A 21,698-nucleotide genomic window follows, 5' to 3' on the forward strand; every position below is an offset into this window, starting at 1 on the left:
GAAGTTGGTCAACAAGGTAAAGCATACCAAGCTGAAGATAATTTACTAAAACAGATTGATAATTGGTTATTGGACTGAAAACAAAGTGAGAAGAAAGCGTTTTCTAATGTAAGTAGGCTGTGACTAATGGGGTACTGCAGGAATTGGTATCTGGGTCCCAAAAAGAAATCAATGATTTGGGTAAGAGAACTAACTGTTAACCTGTCACCTTCTAGCTAGCCTCCTTCCCCACCCCACCCCATCCCCTCACCTTTTTATTCTGGCATCTTCCCCTTCCTTTTCAGTCCTGAAGACTAGTCTCAGCCTGAAACGTTGACTGTTTATTCATTTCCAGAGACGCTGCCTGACCTGATTTACTTCAGCGTTTTGTGTGTGTCGCTCTGGGTTTCCAGCATCTGCAGCATCTCTGGTGTTTATTACTGTTATATTTCTAGATCTGATGAATCTACACAGCTAAGTGGAGCTGTGAGTGAGGAGGAGGAGGACGTAAAGAGGCTTCAAGGAAACATAAGCCGAGCGAATGGTTGAATTCGACACAAGAAGGACAAATGTGAAACTATCCACTTTGCTGCACGTATGGAACAGAAAAAAAAGCTAAATGTTGGCTGATTCAGTAGTGTGACTGTTCGGGTTAGTTTGTAAACAAGTCACTAAAGTCAGCGCGCATGTGATCGAGAAGGAAATTGGTAGTTTAGCCTATAATAAGAGAGGATTTCAGAACAGCAGTAAAGATACCCTTTCGCAATTATAAAAGACCTTGATGTGTCCACCACAAGCATACTGTCAACAGAGGTTTATAAGATTATGAGGGACATTGATAGGATATCTGTCTCCCAGGGTTGAAATGTCTAACACATGTATTGAAGGTGAGAGAGGGTAGGTTCAAGGGGGATGTGAGGGGTAAGTTTTTTTTACTCAGAGAGTTGTGGATGCCTGGTATGGTGAGAGAGGCAAATACATTAGAGGCTTCTAAGAGACGTTGGGATAGGCACATGGATGTAATGTAGATGGAGGGATATGGACATGGTGTAGGTAGGAGGGGTTAGTATTTGAGTGGCTTTAGATCTGCCTTTTAGCTGATTCACACAACATTCTGGGCTGAACAGCCTGTTTCTGTGCTGTATAGTTTATGTTTTATGTTCTGGGTCTATGTTTCTAAAGATGGATGTACTGCATTTTAGCAGTCCAGGTAGCAGAAAATTGCCCTCAAAAATCCAAAATGTGGAATAACAAATCACTAATATATGTCATTTCTTGAAAAGGCTATTTTACTTTCATCTTTCATTTCATGTGATGTGACTAGTCATGTTCAGTGTTGGCTCTATGTGTCTGTGCTACCAAATGTAAATTTTATGACTCTCAATAGATTTGGAGATTCTCTTGTAAAACCATTAACCAATAGAACTCTTAAGTTCAAAACTAGCTGATGAAACAGTAATATGGCAAGATATACAACCATAAAAGCCTATACCTAACAGTGGGCACAAAATCTTAGTAAGTCAGAAGTTGAAATTTTGAGTGCTGCATTTAGGGAACAGTTTGAGAGGACGCCTGGCGTACAACGTACATCAGGTGCAGCCTAATTAGATGAAGTAGAAATATGGAGAAAAACTTCAACATGTCAAGTGTTACACTGTCAGGACACGTGAGATAAAGTTGTGACTTGATAGAGCTGTTTAAAATTAATATTTTGGTGGGGGGAGTGGTGTGGGGTGGCACATTGGCATTGCAGTTAGTAAAACACTGTTACATCTCCAGAGACCGGCATTCATTTTGCGCTGCTGCCCGTAAGGAATTTCAACATTTTGCCCGTGACTGTGTGGGTTTCCTCTGGGTTCTCCGGTGGCCTCCCACATTCCAAAGGCGTATGGGTTGGTAGGTTAATTGGTCTCGTGGGTGTAATTGGGTGGCGCGAGCTCGTTGGGACGGAAGGGCCTGTTATTGGGCTGTATCTCTAAATAAACAAATAAAAAATATATGAAAAATAGATCACTGTATATAGAAACAGAACTGTTTTCTGTGGCTGAGGATTCTAGATCACAAATACAATATGCAAACCTCAAATATTCTACACTTGAATCTCCGGTGTTGGATTTGAATTCTTACAGCATGTGTAGTTCTGCACAGAACTTATGCAATGCATTCTGTCAAAAGTGCTTCATTTTGATTTTAAGCATAGGTTCATGTACAACCATACTTCTGCAAAATGAATTCAACCATAAATAAAATTAAATCAACAAATGCTGTAGCTGAAAAAGTTTCTTTCTATATTTGGATCTTTATGTAGGCATGAATAAACATCGAATTGATCCAAGAACTATTGGACTCCCTGTGTATTTTTGGAAAAATATCAAAAGTTAACTGAATCATCACTCAGTGTCTAGGACGAGCAATGAATTGGTGATCATACAAGACTTTTGTTTCTGTAACTTTGTGTGACATGATTGTGAACACATGCTGTCAAATAATGATAAATTTACAACCACTCTTCCAAGAAATTTTATGCTTAAATTGTGTGTTTTCTTGGGTTGCTATTTCTATAAAGTAGATAATAATAGTACTGCTATGAATTTTTACACAAAAATATCACTAATTATGTATTGACTACATCAGAACATTACAGGCAACTGCTGAGCACCTGCATTTTGTAAACTTCTGAAATGTTACTCCTTCCAGATGACAGTTCCCACTAAAATGAATAATTTACAGATCACCGAAAACTGATGAATAGCTAGGAGTTTGTTGCCTGGAGATTTGATGGCGAATAGCATAATTTTGGGTGCCTATCAGTCACACAATCCTCGAACAATCGTGGGCAAGACTCCCATGAGTTTTTCCAGTCAGAGTACACTCCTCTGGCACTTCTGATTAGATTTCCCAGCTGGCATCACAAGTACATACCAGACACATTAAAAGTGATGATCTTTTTATTTAAATTAGGGCAAAGTGCATTTTAAAGGCCACTTTCTCAATTTTGGTGAGCCAGGTGCCTGACTAACAATGTGCTGAACTTGCCAGTAATTAAAAAAGAAGACTTTTTAGAAGTTTAGGAGTTTAGAAGTTATTGTTGGTTTGCCTTTTCATGCTGCTGGCTAATGGCTGGGCACTTTGCTATGTGTTTTTGAAACTAGAACTTTTTTTTTCTGGTGGGTGCAAAGCTTGCAGATAATGCACGTCTCTGAGCCATCTCATAGACTGATCTCAGTTGTTGGTAATATGGTGGGTCTGCCTTTGGTCTGGTAAACCAAGCTGAGTGACAGGAAAGGCAGCAGGGAGCAGGAACATCTGGAGTAAGAGGAGAACTCTAAAACTCTAGTTAGGTCACACTTGGAGTACTGTGTCCAATTCTGGTCGCCTCACTATAGGAAGGATGTGGAAGCATTGGAAAAGGTATAGAGGAGATTTACCAGGATGCTGCCTGGTTTAGAGAGTATGGATTATGATCAGAGATTAAGGAAGCCAGGGCTTTACTCTTTGGAGAGAAGGAGGATGAGAGGAGACATGATAGAGGTGTACAAGATATTAAGAGGAATAGACAGAGTGGGCAGCCAACGCCTCTTCCCCAGGGCACCACTGCTCAGTACAAGAGGACATGGCTTTAAGGTAAGGGGTGGGAAGTTCAAGGGGGATATTAGAGGAAGGTTTTTTTACTCAGAGAGTGGTTGGTCCGTGGAATGCACTGCCTGAGTCAGTTGTGGAGGCAGATGCACTAGTGAAGTTTAAGAGATTACTAGACAGGTATATGGAGAAATTTAAGGTGGGGGGTTATACGGGAAGCAGGGCTTGAGGGTCAGCACAACGTTGTGGGCCAAAGGGCCTGTATGTGCTGCACTATTCTATGTTCTGTGTTCTATGAGAAGGCAGGACACATTGCAGAGGAGGTACAAGGCAACCATCAGAAGGTAATTAGATAGCAGATTAACTATATTTTACTTAAAACTTCTCTACAACACTTTCATTATGTTTTTGGACTTCACCCACACCAAAATGTTCATATACTTTTATTAGTTTATAGCTGTTTGTTGGACAGCCTTGTGATTCAGTCAGACACACAACTCATGTTGTATGGAGTAGAATGCATGCCAATGGAACAGCTCTCTCTCCTTCCTCCCGGTTATGGTGCCACGGTCTGTGAACTGACAGTCGTAGTTGGTATTTCAGCCGTACTTTTAATGTTATAACCCGTTTGCTCTCCTTGCAGTTCGTGCATGGCTCAGGTAACAGCTGAATTTTACATTTTAATTTGTGCCTAGATTCCTGGAGTACTCTGAGCAGGAGCTCTTGGTTAACTGGTTTATTAACACTTCATGTTTAGACTTTTAAGTTAATGGCTTTTATGTGGCTCATTTCAGGTAGTCACTTATTTAACTTCTGCACGTCACTCCTATTTTTCCTCCTGTGCCACAGTCAGATCCAATCACTCAGCTTTTGTCCTTGCTATTTTCTCCTGCTCTGCTCACAGTCCTCTTCAGAGAACCATGGAAAAGTTGAGCACAGAAACAGGCCCTTTGGCCCATCTAGTCCTTTCCTAGCCATTTAACCTGTCTACTCCCAACAACCTGCAGTGGGACCACAGCCCTCCATACTCTTACCATCTATGTACCTATCCAAACTTCTCTTAAACATTGAAATCGAGCTCGGGTGCACTACTTGTGCTAGGTGAAGAACTTTCCCCTCATGTTCCCCTTAAACTTTTCAACTTTCACCCTCAACACATGGCCTCCAGTGTTATTCCTACCCAACCTCAGTGGAAAGAGCTTGTAAATGCCTGCATTTACCCTATCTATATCCCTAATAATTTTGTATCTTGCTATCAAATCTCCCCCTAATCTTCTATGCTCCAAGGAGTAAAGGGAATACCTGGTCAATACCTGCTTCACGGGCTCATTTGCTGCCCTCGCCCTCTTCACTTGAACTGTTCCTGTCCCTGACCTGCTATTGCTCATTTCCTCTTTACCTGACCTAATACTGACATTGCCTTGTTCACTAGGGGGAGGACCAGGTTGAGTTAATTTCCTGACAACAGCCAGGACAAAGACCCACAAATGCCCTGTGGGTGGAACTTTGCACCTTACTGTCTCTTCCAATCCTCCGAAGCTGTTCCACTTTATTGTGCACTGTTATTGCTTTACCTTGTTCTGCCTCAATGCACTGTGTGAGGATTTGATCTGTATGAACAGTCTGCAAGGCAAGCTTTTCACTGTATCTTTGTACATGTGACAATAATAAACTGATTTAATTTCCAATCAATCCTGTACAATCATTGTTGAATACACCCCTCAAATCAATAGTTCATATTGCCTTTTCATTCTCCCCAACATTAGTTTTTCCATCAGTTTTACATGTATAAAAATGTACTTATAAACACATTTCATATCCTCCCAAAATACTAACCATGTACTTTTAAAATGTACCAATTATTGAAAAGTGGAAATCATAAGTCATTTTATTGAAGTAAAATTCCATAAACAGTTAATAACCAGGAATGCTGGTGGAAGGATAGGGAACAGGCCTTGTTTTCCTCAAATCTTGATCTTTGCTTTACTTCTCCTTTGTTGGCAGTGTAAAGATATTATTTGCTAATGTTTGGCTAAATTTTTAAGCTATGCACCTGTTCTCTCTCCAGTGGCTTGTTACCCAAACAGTTGTTTTTTTTGGCCAATAGTTACAATCAACTGAGGGGGATTGAGCCATTTAGAAGACAGGTTAATAATTCTCATGTTCTCTAGCTGATTGAAGAAATCCACATACGCAGTGGTGTTACTTAATTTTACCTTTTTCAACATTATTTTCTTTGCCTTGAAAATTTAATCATTTCACGGCGGAACTATGTTCTGTTCCCAGATTTGTTTGGAATTGGGTCTAAGGTGTAATGAACTTGTCCAATGTTATTAATTATTTTGAGTCTGTGATTAGGCAGTCTTTTTGTAGCAAACCTATTTGCCTCATTTTGTTTTCACTTTCGCCTAAGAGGTCTCAAATTACCTAGATACCTAGATAATTACCTACATTACCTAGATAATTATTAACTCCACGAATACCACAGCACTGATAAGAGTGTCTCTCTTCCAATCAGAGGTAAGCCCTGACAACTGGTCTTGGCCTGAATGGGTGACTGCTGAACTTGCTGTGTTCCTCCAGCGTTTTGTGTGTTGCTGAAGATTTTCAGCATCTGCGGAATCTCTTGAGCTTAGAGCTGGCTCTATTATTTGCTTTCTATGGAAACCTGGCTGGGGATGAATGTTCAGAATAGAAGCAGAATTAGGCCACTGGATTCCCTCTCCCCCCCAGTGTTCTTGGGCAGAGAATTCCAAACATTCACAGTGCACTGGGTGAAGAAATTCTCACTTTTGTCCTGAATGGCCGAGCTCTTATTTTCAGACCATGACCTCTTCTCCTGGATGAAAAACGCAGCAAGAACCTTGCACTCGATGTCAATAAGACCAAAGAAATGATTGTGGACTTCTGAAAGAGTAAGATGAGAAAACACAAACCAGTCCTCATAGAGGGATCAGAAGTGGAAAGCGTGAACAATTTTGGGTTCCTGCATTTCAACATCTCTGAGGATCTGTACTGGGCCCATCATATCGATGCAGTTACAAAGACAGCGGCTATATTTCATGAAGAGGTTTGGTGTACCACCAAAGGCACACGCAAATTTCTACAGACGTGCTCTGGAGGGCACCCTAACTGGCTGCATCTCCGTGTTGTATGGGGGGTGGGGAGCGGTGGGGGGGGGGCACTGTACAGGATTGAAGTAAGCTGCAGAAAATTGTAAACTTAGCCAGCTCCATCATGGCAACGGGCCTCCCAAGCATCCAGGACATTTTCAGGCAGCGAGCCTCAAATAGGTAACATCCATCAATAAGGACCCCTCCCTCCCCATCACTCAGGACATGCTCTCTTCTCATTACTGCCATCAGGGAGGAGGTACAGGAGCCTGAAGACACACACTCAATGATTCAGGAACAGCTTCTTCCCCTCTGTAATTGACAGCTTGTATTAGTATGTATTACAATATACTTCTGCTGCCTGACAACAAATTTCAAGACATATGCCAGGGCTATTAAGCCTGATTCAGACCCTGTCATGTGTTGTTGAACAGGATATACCACTATCAACTTGAGCTGCTACAGCAGAAGTTGATTCAAAAACAAAAAAGCATGAAACAATTGCAGGTATACAGTTATTAAATGGAGCTCTCTGAGCACAACATTGGCTTGTCGATCCAGATTCGAGTTTATGGCGGTGAGTCAAGATGTTGTTGAACCTCCATCGCTTGGAAGTGTTATTTTGAATCAGAGCTAGAAGTGGAAAGTGCTGGAGATATTGAACAAGTCAGACAGAAACAGTTAATGGCTATTCACACTTTTCAACTTGGATCCAAGCTCGTTTCTGTTTAGGATTACGTGCTGTGTTTCACGTTGCAGGCAGCAGTACGCGCACACAACAACCAGCAGAGGTTGCCGGGGTTGCTCTGGAGAATTTCTTAGCATCTGCTGTCTATCTCACCACAGCTTGAAGATGCGCCTGTGTTCTGATTCAGAGGTTGTTTTAGACCAGGGTGGGCTTAAGTAAGAGAAAAGTCTCACAAAGGAATTATAGCTGATGTTACAAAAGAAAAACATTCAAGAAAATTTTCAATACAAGGTAAGGGGTTGAGTTACGTGTCTGCTGATGGTCAAAGGTGAAAGGTGAAATATTTAAGGGGAACATGGTGGGGAGGGATGCAGGTGTAGGTTGATGTGACTAGGCAATGTAATAGTTTGGCTCTCTGACTCTGATGGATTCTGCAGGTATCAGGCAGGGGAATCACCATGGTAACATATATCTTGAAACCTGGTTTGCTGTGCTCTCGGCTATTAAGGTTGTTATAGCCAGAGTGGTAATGGGGACAAGCTCCCACTACCTGTTAAATGCTCCCAATGGCGTTCACCTCAAATAGCCTCTGGCTTTCACATGTGGCTTAGCTACTAAACCCAGCGGAAATATTTCAAATGACAGGAGAAGGGGCAAAGGACTGAATCCTGTCGCTTTGGGCAGAAGGGTCTCGTCAGCCCTGTTTGGCAGCTCATCGAGAAGAAGGAAAACTCTGATCTCAAACCTCCGCTGCCTTGCGGCTGTTCCCACTCGTGAGGAGGCTTTGGGAGTAAACTCGAGCAAAATATCCGGAGCTGGAGTCCCTAAGGCAGCTTTACGCTGACTGGCAGCTCCTGTGATGCTGCTGGTACTTAACTGTATCGGTCTCTGCCGTTCCTTTGGGTTCATCAGATGCATGGAGAAGGGGGGCTTGCTACATGGACAACAGCTTGCTCTCCATATCGGACTGCCCAGGCTTGTGTATCTAGACAGCTAGGACAATATTCATGGTCAGCTCTGTCTGACGGGGGCCTCAGATGTTATTCATAATATTAAAATCTTGAAGCAAGTAGCAGTGACAGGAACACGGAGAAGAAAAATCAAATAGAAACTTCCCCTCCCTTGAAGTGTGTAGGTATTTAAAAACAACTCACAAGAGCAGTCTACAATAACAATGTTGAATTTCACATTGCAAAACGGTTTTTACTGTGCACTTACATTTATAACAAAAGCTTCTGGTTACTGCTGAGGTTAATATGGTCCTGTGTGCTTGGCACTGACCTGCCAACTGAGGACACATTATCCCCACGGGGCCTTCATACTTAGTGATAGGACAATCCTCCTGAGGCCAATAGAGCTTTCATCCTCGTTCCTGATAATAACAGGATAAGATGAGCTGTGACTCTGACTCTGTGTCAGGTACCAGAGCATTGCTTAAATCTTTAATAAGTGCATGTCTATGAGATCATTGGGAATACACTGTAAATTAATGCCTCCCATGTAACTATTTGTGACAGAGTATCATTTCTGAATGTGGACTACAATAATTCAATTACATTGCCTTTTACAGTGTTTCTATTGTTCCATTCCCTCTGTGATGCACTTAACATTATATTACTTCCTGTTTTGCTTACGTGTAATGTTGCTGCTTGAAAGTGAACCTCCCTGCCATGTCCTTGATTGCCCTTGTTATTGAAATACACCAACAGATAATTCCCAAGTGATCACTTGTACAGCTTCCTTTCCTCTTTCTTCCCTTGCTTTTCTCCTTTTGTGTCTGTATGGAATCATCTCCAGTCAGGGAGGACCGAAACATTTCAAATCCTACTGATTGCTTTCACCTGTCTTTGATATTGTAGTTATGTTTATCAGTTGCTTTAGCAGTTAATCTCTTCATTTTCTTCAATATTCATGTTCAGAATGACTTTCTGCACTATTTCAACCATTTAACACAGTCAGAATACTGAAAAGAAGATAAAGCATTTCGACGGTTGGGCATTATAGAATAATTTATTTAAAAATTTTTATTGAGATACAGCATGGGTCTTCCAACCCATCGAGCCACTCTGCCCAGTAACCTCCCCAGTTTAATCCTAGCCTAATCACTGGCCGATTTACAATGACCAATTAACCTGTCATCTTCAGAGTGTGGGAGGAAACAGGAGGAACCCATGCGGCCGTGGGGGGAATGTACAAACTTCTTACAGGCAGTGGTGGGAATTGAACCTGGGTTGGTGGTACTGTAAAGCGTTGTGCTAACCACTATGTTACTGTGCCACCCCATGGAGTTGTCCAGCATGAAAGTAGGTCCTCTGGCCCAACTCATCCATGCTGATCAGGTTGTCAAGTAAAACATTTTATGGAATGGAAGGGTATATTAAAATTAATGTGATGATTTAGGGCTGGAAATAACTGTTAATCTATACTATTTAATGGGCTTCATTTACTTTGAACTACCAGCTCTTACTAAGATTTCTTGCGGTCCATGGCAGATTTATTGAATTAATCTGTCACAGTTTTGTCTCCCTGTGTCCCTGTCCTCATGAATTCTGAGCTTGACATAAAATTAAACTCTTGATGATCTTATCGAATTTTGGAAATGAATATTCCTTTATGCTCAGAATATAACTTACATAGAACATAGAATAGTACAGCACATTACAGGCCCTTCGGCCCACAATGTTGTGCCGACCCTCAAACTCTGCCTCCCATATAACCCCCCCTACCTTAAATTCCTCCATGTACCTGTCTAGTAGTCTCTTAAACTTCACTAGTGTGTCTGCCTCCACCACTGACTCAGGCAGTGCATTCTATGCACCAACCACTCTCTGAGTGAAAAACCTTCCTCTAATATCCCCCTCGAACTTCCCTCCCCTCACCTTAAAGCCATGTCTCAGGGAAAACTTTCCCTTAGACATAAGAGGTTCTGCAGACGCTGGAAATCCTGAGCAACACACAAAAGTTGGAAGAACTCAAGAGCCCTGATGAATTATTTCAGCATGAAATATTGACTGTTTTTTTTCCCTTTGTAGATGCAGCTGGCTCGCTGAGTTCCTCAAGCATTTTGTGTGCATAACTACTCCATGTTCCGCATAGTTGACACTGGGGTGCAGTACAAAGGGAATGCAGTATTGTCAGAGGTAAAGTTCAAAGTTTTGTTAAATTCATTGATCATATGAATCTATTTCAACGAAAAAGAAGGAAGTTATCCCTTTCTCCTGGAAAATTCTTAGCAGTCCATCAAAATGCTAAATTAAGTTATTTGCCATTACTACATTGTGGTCTGTGGGAATTTGCTATATATATTTCCTGCAAAGCAAATGTTTCTTTCTGTAAGGAGTGTGTAAATGCTGTAGGATGCTGACTTTATATTCCATAAATTAACTGGATGTTAGAGGAATCCAAAGAGGAAAACAGGACAAGAAAAGATTGTTTGAGGTAGCAGATCAGTCATGACCTTAGAACCGTAGAACACTACAACACAGTACAGGCCCTTCAGCCCTCCATGTTGTGCTGACCCATATAATCCTTAAAAAAAGTACTAAACCCACACTACCCCATAACCCTCCATTTTTCTTTCATCTATTTGCCTGTCCAAGAGGCTCTTAAATACCTCTAATGTTTTAGCCTCCACCACCATCCCTGGCAAGTCATTCCAGGCACTCACAACCCTCTGTGTAAAAAACTTACCCCTGATGTCTCCCCTAAACTTCCCTCCCTTAATTTTGTACATATGCCCTCTGGTGTTTGCTATTGGTGCTCTGGGAAACAGGTACTGACTATCCACCCTATCTGTGCCTCTCATAATCTTGTAGACCTCTATCAAGTCCCCTCTCATCCTTCTACGCTCCAAAGAGAAAAGTCCCAGCTCTGCTAACCTTGCTTCATATGATTTGTTCTCCAAACCAGGCAACATCCTGGTAAATCTCCTCTGCACCCTCTCCATAGCTTCCACATCTTTCCCATAATGAGGTGACCAGAATTGAACACAATACTCTAAGTGCAGTCTCACCAGAGATTTGTAGACCTTGTTGAACTACAAAGCAGAATTACCTACTTCTTTATCTACTTCTTATCAAACTTCAAAGTTCAAAGTAAATTTATTTTCAAAGTACATATGTGTCACCATATACAACCCTGATACACACTTTCATGCAAACATAATCAATAAGTCCATAATAGAATAATAACTATAATAAAATCAATGTAAGACTGCACCAACTTGGGTGTTCAACCAGTGTGCAAGAGACACAAATGTGAAAATACAAAAAGAAAGAAGTAGTAATAAATAAATGAATGAATGAATGAATGAATGAATGGATAAATAAATAAGCAATAAATACCAAAAAGCATGGGATGAAGAGTCCTTGAAAGTAATCCCATAATTTGTGGAAACATTTCAATGATGGGGCAAGTGAAGTTGAGTGAAATTATCCCCTCTGGATCAAAAGCCTGATGGGTGAGGGGTTATTAACTGTTCCTGAACCTGGTGGTGCGAGTCCTGAGGCTCCTCTATCTTCTTCCTGATGGCAGCAGTGAGAAGAGAGCATGTCCTGGGTGGTGGGGGTCACTAGTGATGGTTACTGTTGTCCTGCAACAACACTCCGTGTTGAGTCATGATATTAACTGCCAAACTAGGGCGAACTCCGTCAGGAATGTCAGGAAGGAGTCCTGCTACTCCACCTCAGAAGTTATGTGAACGTTTCTCCCAACTGCTGGATTCTTCAGCACTTGAAGTATATGAAGGAAAAACTGCATGCATTAAACGTACCACACAAAATGCTCTCTACTTTTGTACTTGTTTAGAGGCAACAAATGTACAACTGTCTCGAGTCAGTCAATGAACAATCAGGCTCTTTTTCTATTCCTTAACTTTGTCTCTGCTTGAAGGACAGTTTTTGGAAGAACGTCCTGGTAGATTACTGCCTTTCTTCTCTAGTGTACGAAGTGGAGAACTTTTCTGACGGTTTTAGTGGCCTTCCACTGTTCTATGAAATGTTACGATTCAAATCAGTTTAGCCTATTAAAATAGTCATATTGTGACTATTTTAACGTACTTCATGTTAACTTGTCTACATGTTACCTTCATAATTAATTGCCAGTCGAAGGCCATCAATAAATATTTTTCTTTGTCATCTTGATCTGGAATGATCTGGAATGTTTTGCTTGAAAGGATAATGGATATAATTTGTAACTTTCAAAAGGAAATTGGATATATGCTTGAAAAGGAGAAATACACACAGGCCACTGGGGAGGGAGCAGAGGCGTGGAATGAATCAGTGAAGAAGCTGGCACCGTGGGCTGCAATGCCCTATGTCGTGCCATCTCATTACCACCTAATTGGCGACTCCTTAATAAATGCTTAGGCTGAGTTTGCACTTTTGCACTCTGCCACTTTGACCAAATAACCTGGAGTACGGCCTGCAGTTTATACCGGCTGCAGATGTTGGAGGGGGTGGATATGGAATTGCTTAATAAAGTGGCCTGCTGTGTCCTGGATAATGACGAGCCAATGTGTAGCAGTTACACCCTTTTAGACAGGCAGTGATTATTCCATTGGATGACTAAACTTTACCCATGGTTGAGAGGCTTTGAGGGATCAAGAACTTCTTTTAATTTAGAGAAACAGCATGGTAGGGGGCCCTTTTGGGAGCTCGCGCCACCAGGTTACACTCAAAGTTCAGAGTAAAGTTGAAGTACATATATGGCACTATTTGCAACCCTGAGATTCATTTTCCTGTGGGCATACTCAATAAATCCCGAATACAATGATAATCCTAATAGAATCAATGAAAAGCTGCTCCAGCTGGGCATTCAACCAGCGTGGAACAAACTATGCAAAAAAGAAAAAGCAATAATAAGAATAAATAAGCATTAAATATTGAGAATATGAGATAAAAAGTCCTTCAAAATGAATCCATAGGTTGTGGGAATATCTTAATGATGGGGCAAGTGAAGGTGAGTGAAGTTATCCCCTTTGGTTCACGAGCCTGATGCTTGAAGGGTAGTAACTGTTCCTGAACCTGGTGCTATGGCTACCTTCTTCCTGATTGCAGCATTGAGAAGAGAGCATTAAACGGGTGATGGGGGACCTTGATGATGGATACCGCTTATTTCCTGCGACATTGCCCCGTGTAGACAAGCTCAATGGTGGGGAAGGCTTTACCAATGCTGGACTGGGCCTTATCCACTCCTTTTGTTGGATTTTCGGTTGGAAAGCATTGGTGTTTCCATACCAGGCTGTGATGTAGCCAGTGAACTCTCCAACACACATCTATAGAAGTTTTTCGAAGTTATAAATGACATGTCAAATCTTCTCAAATACCTAAGAAAGCAGTGGTGCTGCTGAGCTGTTTTTGCAAGTACACTTGCGGGTTGTGTCCTGAGCAACAGCGAAGAATTTAAAGTTGCTGATCCTCTCCACCTCCGACAAAGGCTGGCTCATGGACCCCTGATTTCTTCCTCCTGACGTCAGCTCCTTGGTCTTGCTGACAATGAGTAAGAGACTGTCGTTGTGGAATCATTCAGTCAGATTTTCAATCTCCCTCTTATATACTAATTTGTCACCATCTTTGATTCTGCCTATGACGGTGGTATCGTCAGCAAACTTGAATATAGCATTGGAGCTGTGCTTAGCCACACAGTCATAAGTGTAAAGCGAGTAGAGCAGGGGGCTAAGCGCACAGCCTTGTGGTGCACCTGTTACTAATGTAGAGTGTGGAGGAGATGTTGTTGCCAATCCAAACTGACTGGGATTTGCAAGTGAGGAATTAGAGAATCTAATTGCACAAGGAGGTAATGAGGCCAAAGTTTTGAAGTTTATGGGTTTGTTTTGAGGGGATGATAGTATTGAAGGCTGAGTTGTAGTTGATAAAGAGTGTTCTGATGTGTGCATCTTTGCTGTCCAGGGTTGAGTGAAGAGCTAATGAGATAGCATCTGCTGTGGACCTGTTGCACTGGTAGAGAAATTGGAGCAGATCCAAGACACTTCTCAGGCAGAAGTAGATATGTTGTATCACCAACCTCTCAAAGCACTCCATTACAGTGGATGAAAGTGCTGCTGGACGATAGGCATTGAGGCAGGCACCTGTACTGGTGAAGCCTGCTTGAAGCAGGTGGGTATCTCAGACTGCCAAAGTGAGCGGTTAAAGATCTCAGTGAATACTCCAGCCAGTTGATCAGCATAGGTCTTTAATAATTAACCCACTAACCTGAAGGTGTTTGGAACGTGGGAGGTAACTGGAGCACCCTGAGGAAGCAGACACAGTAATGGGGAGAACAGATAATTTCTACAGAGACCAGTGGAATTCGAAGCTGCATCGCTGGCACTGTAAAATGGTGCGCTAACCGACGCACTACTTGGTGTGGGACTTGGTGATGATGGTGCCATTAATGATATGCTGGTGCTCTAACTTATCCTAAAAGGTCGGCTCTCAATCAGTCTTCCGGTCATTTCTGCAGGAGGGCACAGCACCCGGGGATGGTGGGAGAACTGACATATGATGTAGCTTTCCTTTGGCTTTCTGTCAATTCAAATATAAAGTTCAATATTCAAAGTATATTTATTGCCAAAAAAACATATACAGTATGTTACCATATATAGTACCTTGAGATTCATTTTCTTGCAGGCATTTATAGGGTAAAAAGAAATACAACAGAATTTACAAATAAACAGATAAGGGCTGACAACCAATGTGCAAAAGAAGACAAACTGTGCAAATAAAAATAATAACAGTGAGGACATAAATGGTAAAGAGCCCAGGAGCTGGCAGTGCCTATCTTCTCAGGGCTGAGTGCAGAGCCCATTGCTGTACACTCTGCTCACACGCGACTCGATAGCCAAACACCCGAATAATTAGCAAGTTAAGTTCGCTGATGACAGGACAGTGGTGGGGTTCATCGCCAATGACGACGAGACAGCCTACAGAGAGGAGGTGGAAGAGCTCGAGGCCTGATGACTCCTTCCTTCATGTCAACAACACAAAGGAGGTGGTTACTGACTTCAGGAGAACTCGTACCATTCACACCCCGTTTTACTTCGGCAGCACAGCAGGGGAAAGTGCAGGCAGTTTCAAACTCCATGGAGTGCTCATCTTGCGCAGCCTCTCATGGTCTCAGAGCACATTCTATCTGATGTATTTATGTTTATTATGTTTTCTTTCTATTATTGTGTTCTACTGTGTTTTATTTTGTGCTGCATCAGATCCTGAGTAACAATTATTTTGTTCTCTTTTACACTTGTGTACTGGAAATAACATTACACAATTCCGAAATTGAAGTTGAATTCCTGCAGCTGAACAACAAACTGCGATTTACTGAGCACTGCCACTTTATTTCCACAGACTTGGAGAGCATCTGGAAGAAATGGAAGTAGCTGATACTAGGTTCACTGAAGTGAAGTATCAATATAACTTATATAGAGCTTACAGAATTGAAACCTAACGCAGTAAATGGTGGGTTCACTGTCTTAATTCTTAAAATGAATTTCAGTTGCAAGGATTCTCATAGCAGTACTGAGAAAACAGAAAGGACGAACAAAGATCAATACAGCACAGTACAGGCTATTCAGCCCACAATGTTGTGCTGACTCTTAACCCCCCCCCCCCCATATAACCCTCCACCTCAAATTCCTCCTTAAAAAAAGCAGGACTAAGCAGTAAATTTACATTGAATACAGCATATTAGCCTAGTTATTTTATTTATTTTTAACAGGGATAAAATCTAGAGGTTATTAGAGGCAATGGTCAATTAATAGATAATATTGTACCAATAGTTCTGTCTTCCTCCTACTCTACTTTCTCTGCTCCAACTGCCCAGAGTCTTCTCCTCATCCTGCTGAATGTTTCCTCTGATTCTCTAGCACGGCTGTATTACAGTGATTAATCTGGACTAGGCTGGGCTGGGCTGGGCTAGGCTAGCTTTCCTAGACGTTAGTTACCCCTAACTGACTGATGCAACTGAATGTGATTTACGGATTTCCAAATTTAATCAGATTTGTACTGAATTTATCTTATTTTCCCTAACTGTATTACCATGTAGCCGATAGGTGTGAAGTTTGGACTTTGTGCCAATATGGACTGTGAATTGGTTACTCTTAGCAAAGGTGTCACGAGTAAATACATCTGCATCTGCTAAATTGATTAAGACGAGGGGAAATTGGGTTATCAGTCACATTTGTTCACTTATCATCTGCTGTAAACCCAGTCTGGCAGCATTGTCCTTTAGATATTCATTCGCTTAGTCATTAGTGGTGCCCCGTCTGATCCACTCTTGCTTGTGGGCATTGAAGTCTCCAGCTCTAGTGTAGTTTGTCCCCTTGTTGTTCTCAGTGCTTCTTCAAACTACTATTCAGCTTGATGGAGCACGAAGGAGCATTCATGATTAATATCAGGAACTTTCTCTGCCTGTTTTTTCTGGTGCATCTTCGTAAGAATGTTCATTGGCATCACACATGTTAGATACTGATACTTTTCTCAAAGTTTCTCCAAGAACAAGGCATAAAGCCTTTTGCTTGCGGGCATATTATCACGTATTATAAAAACGAAGAAGGAGCAAAGAGAGAGCCGAGACAACAAAGCAAAGGCAAAGGAAAAAGTAGCTGTGGTCGTCTCATATCCAGACTAGAGGTAATAAAATTCCAGCAATAACAATAATCCGAAAAAACAGCCGGATTCAAGCGATGTGACACCTGCTACTGAAAACTAAGAAGTTTCTAGAAAAATATTGAAGCGACAGTTCAATAACTGCTGGTAAATTAAGTGAATAATTACATGTATGTATGCAATAATATAATATACAAGCAAGGATAGGAAAATTAAACCCCAAACTACACCCCAATCCATCATACGTTATCCATCTTCCACGGAGAGAGGGGAATAATCACCATGGTTTTCAGATGGTTCTTGACGATATTGGGACACATCTGATGACAGTCATGTAGCTCGAACAATTCCAGCTTTGTTAACACTTAACAGCTCTTTCCATGGAGTCAGTTTGCTAATTCCAACAATAATTTAGACTGTCTGATCATGCATCTCATAATTCATTGACTAAATACAGTTTCTGCAGTACATTCAGATGTTGAATGTCAATAATCAAATCTCATTTTTCAGCAGAGATGTTTTGCTCAAGTGGAGATATTTTGAAGCAGAAAACTGCTGTATGAATACAAATATTTTTATTATGCATGATTCCTTAATAAAATATGCTCAATGCAGTTGCATTTTATTATTAGGCAAATATTATGATACCAAAGGCTTTGGCAAAAAATCACTTTGTAAATAATTATACTGTAAGTGTAACTCAGCCAATGTTAGAAAACATAGAAAACCTACAGCACAATACAGGCCCTTCGGCCCACAATGCTGTGCTGTACATGTACTTACTTTAGAAAACACATAGGGTTATCCATAGCCCTCTATTTTTCTAAGCTCCATGTACCTGTCCAAGAGTCTCTTAAAAGACCCCATTGTATCCAACATTGTTGCTAGATGAAAACATTTGTTTCAGTTCAGTATTTTATACCATTTCTCCAAAATCTCTTTTGTAAATCCACTAATCCCAATTCAGTCAAAATTTCTGTACTTCTTTTGATTTCATCTGCAGTTAAACTCCTATTTGAAGGTTTTATATTTGAACAACACTTGATACAAAATTCATCCGTCCAGTATCTCCGCTCAAAGTTGCTGTGTATCTTTCCCAACAGAGTAACATCTACTTCTATGGATATTCCTATTTTAAAGTAACAATGAACTGTGAAGGAACATTATTCTTAGGTTAATATAGGTTAGCTTTGCTAGTTTACAATTATAGTGTTTTGCCACAGTAATGCACGACTTTAGACCATGATCTTAGTGTGAGGTGTGCCAAAGTGTCTGACTGCTGACAAATCAGAAACATAACCATAGTTAGTACATGTAGCTGTAGCTGTTGTGAACAGGGAAATGTGGACCCTGAAATGGAGATGCTCAAAATCCCTGAGACTGGCTGTCTTGCATAAAGCTGCGTGGCACAAATGTGAGGTCGAGCAGAAGTGGACCTGAAACTTTGCATTATATGTTGGGAACAGTGTGAGATAGGTATGGGATCACAACATTCATAACTCCCATGTGACTTGCTCGTCCACAGGGCCGTTTAACGTAGCAGTTTCAGCAACCTGGTTTCAGCTCCCTTGCTGTTGAAAGGGAGTTTCTACACTCCCCCCCATGACCGTGTGCATTTTCTCCTGGTGCTCCACTTTCTCTCCACGTTCCAAGGTCGTACGGGGGTAAGAAGTTTAATTGGTCACATGGGTGTAATTGGGCCAGAAGGGCCTGTTACACTGTTGTATCTCTCAATAAATAAGTTATTTTTATTGTTATTCTGACATGATGTTGACAATGACAATGCTTTCTTGATGTTTTTATTGGACTGCAGAGGTGAAGCCTGTGGGGGAACAGTACATCAGTGGCACTAATTGTTGGATTTCTGTGTCAAACTAAGTTGTAAGAGGCTGCTCTCAGTTTTTATTCAGTGATAACTGTGAATGTTGACAGTCCCTCGGTTACTAATTAAGCAGACTCTGGCCAGTAATGGGATGTACTTCTTGTGGCAGTTGGTAAAATCTCATCTTCCACAGCAGTATTTGTGCAATTCTACCCTGCCAAAGAGAGAATCCTCACATCAGCCATTTCCGTTTGGTTTGGTGCAAAATTTTCTTCACAATTTACGTAAACTATAGCGAACAGTCAGACCAGCTGAAAAGGTCATTGGCTGCAGTCTCCCGTCACTCCAGGACAAAGAAGGGGGCAGGGAAATTCACCGTGGACAATATCTTCCCTGCAAACTGCCTTCTCCAAAGTCTTCCTTCTGTAAAGTACTATAGGGTCATTAAAACAAAAAAAAACTTCATCCCGTCTTAAAAGTTTCTTTCCCCTAGGCAGTTTATCTGATCAAGCATTCTAGTTAGCCCCCCCACCCTCCTCCATCTATTACATCAATCACTGCACTATAAACACTTTAGTATAACTGGTTATTATAGAAGTTTGGATGTTAATTAGTAATTGAACAGTTTGAAACATTTATAATTACTGTATTGAAAATTTACCTATACAGCTTTTAAATGACCTAGTGTCACATGTTCATTGGTTGGCTTGATTAATGCAGGGGTTTCATCAATGTACAGCAGTGGAGATGTAAAAGCGTAAAGGGGCTGAATTTTTATAAAACATGCAAGACAGCTGACACAAAAATCCCATTCACTTGCAGGTCGACTTGAACGTAGCTTTGAGGCTAGTAATAAAAACCCAATACTAGCAATTTCTTGAATAGTTTAGCTTCACCTGGACATAATTTGTGTTATTTTTTAATGTAATAAGGACTGTTAAGATCAGACCAGATAGTGGAATTGTGTTCAATGGGGTCACCATCACTCCACTAGGAGAGAACTTCAGCACTCACCTGCTGAAATGTTGATTACTTGATGCAATACAAGCCATTGAATCCTACAGGTGTGTGCTTTGGCAATGGTCAGCACTGTTTAAGTTGGGTGCTTACTAAAATTATCTTCTTAGGGAGAAACTCAGAATTTCGTTGTAGTAGTGAGTGAGTGTTAAGATCGTTGGAGAGCAGAAGCCATTTAAAAACAACAAGACTCATTGGGCCTTATTTGAGCCAATAAAAAGAAGTGAGGTGTAAGCGGAGTGGGCCAGGGTCAGAGTGTGAGGCTTTGGCTCAACAGGCTTCGGTGTGAACAGGCCGAGGCCAAAGGTGCTTCTGAGTTATTTTGAATCATTTATTTTGATGTAAAACCTAGGCTTGAGAAGTTAGAGCCAAAGATATAACAAGCTCTGTGAGGTGATTGTGAAGCTCAAAGGTCTCAAAGAAGACACAGGTAAGGTCAGGTAAGCTATTTTTGTTGTCTCTAAATAGTTCTCAACAAGTTCTGAATTCAGTGTAGGTAGGATGGTAGTCAGGGCAGTGGAATGCTTCTCCTGTAAGATGTGTGATTTCCGGGTACTGAACAGTTTCCTTGATGACTACCTCTGAGGGAACAGCATCCAAATTCAGCCGCTGACTGACACTTGGACCCTGTGTTTCAATCTATGTCCTTCTGCAAATTCCCTGCTGGAGTTGGAGCTGGACATACTCTAGCACCATCCAGGTGGCTATAAAACTCGTAGGTGAAACTTTTACTGTGGTGATCACACTCAGAATGCAGGTTTCAAATAGTAGATGGGAAACCACCAGGAGAAGCAGTCAGTAAGTGGGAGAGACATCCATCCCAGCTATTTTCCATAATGGGAAAGCTTTGTAATGACATAAAACAGGAGCAAGTGTAAAATCCTTGCACTTTTCTGTAATCAGAAGTCTGGCCAATAGTGAACATTTGGATTACACTGATGAAAGCTGTATGGTTGTCAACTATAACAGAGCAAATGGTAAGCAGTTTTGAAGGAAAAGTCTAAAATATCTCAAAGCATAGTCTGATATTAATAGCTAATTTATGTTACTCTATTTAACTTTAGTTAGTGGGATCTGAACTGATTAAAACAGTGGGAATAACATGAGGTTAGACAGAAATAGGAAAATATTCTTGAGTGAGTATGTGAAAAATATATGTATTACAGTTGTTTGCAGATAAGATGTCAGAAGCCTGTCTAAGCAGCCTCAAGAGAGGAGACCTTGACTGATGAAGCATTTGTGTTATCACATCATGGTTAAGATCAGAAGTTCTGTATTGTTTGCAATAGTTTATCAAATTAAAGTGGTATCAGTGTTTGCAGATAACTTGCCGCTGCAGTTGAATTAGTTCGGAATCAGAATCAGGTTGTTATCACTGGCATGTGACATGAAATTTGTTGGTTTTGTTAACTTAGTTGTAACTTAAATTAATATTTGAGTCCTGAATTATTTCATAAAGGAACAGCGAATTACTTTTGAAATGCTGACTTAATGCTGCTGTATCAAAAAATAATTAAGCCACTGGTATGTACCAAATATCATGCCAGAAAATCATGGGCTGTGTTGATAAAAGCTGACCTTTTGAAGTGGTCTATAATCATCGACATTCTGTTACAGTGCTGACGCTTTGTTGTGTATAAATGTTGAAGCAGACTAATTCAACTGATGTCAGTGAGCAGATTCAACAGGCTGGTAACCTATCTTAGGAAATTTGTCTCCATTTTCAAAAGCAGGGGATAGGCTGATATGAGAAGTATTATTTCTAATATGTTAGTAACAATCTTAGTTATGTAATTTATTTCAAAAGTGATTTATTTTTAACCGTGCCAACTATTCCCCACATGGCTGCGACTGGAACTTAACCTTTTCCATTTATATTTCTGTAGAATTTGAAGAAG

Source organism: Hypanus sabinus, chromosome 1, assembly GCF_030144855.1.
Source record: "Hypanus sabinus isolate sHypSab1 chromosome 1, sHypSab1.hap1, whole genome shotgun sequence".
NCBI classification, from domain to species: domain Eukaryota; kingdom Metazoa; phylum Chordata; class Chondrichthyes; order Myliobatiformes; family Dasyatidae; genus Hypanus; species Hypanus sabinus.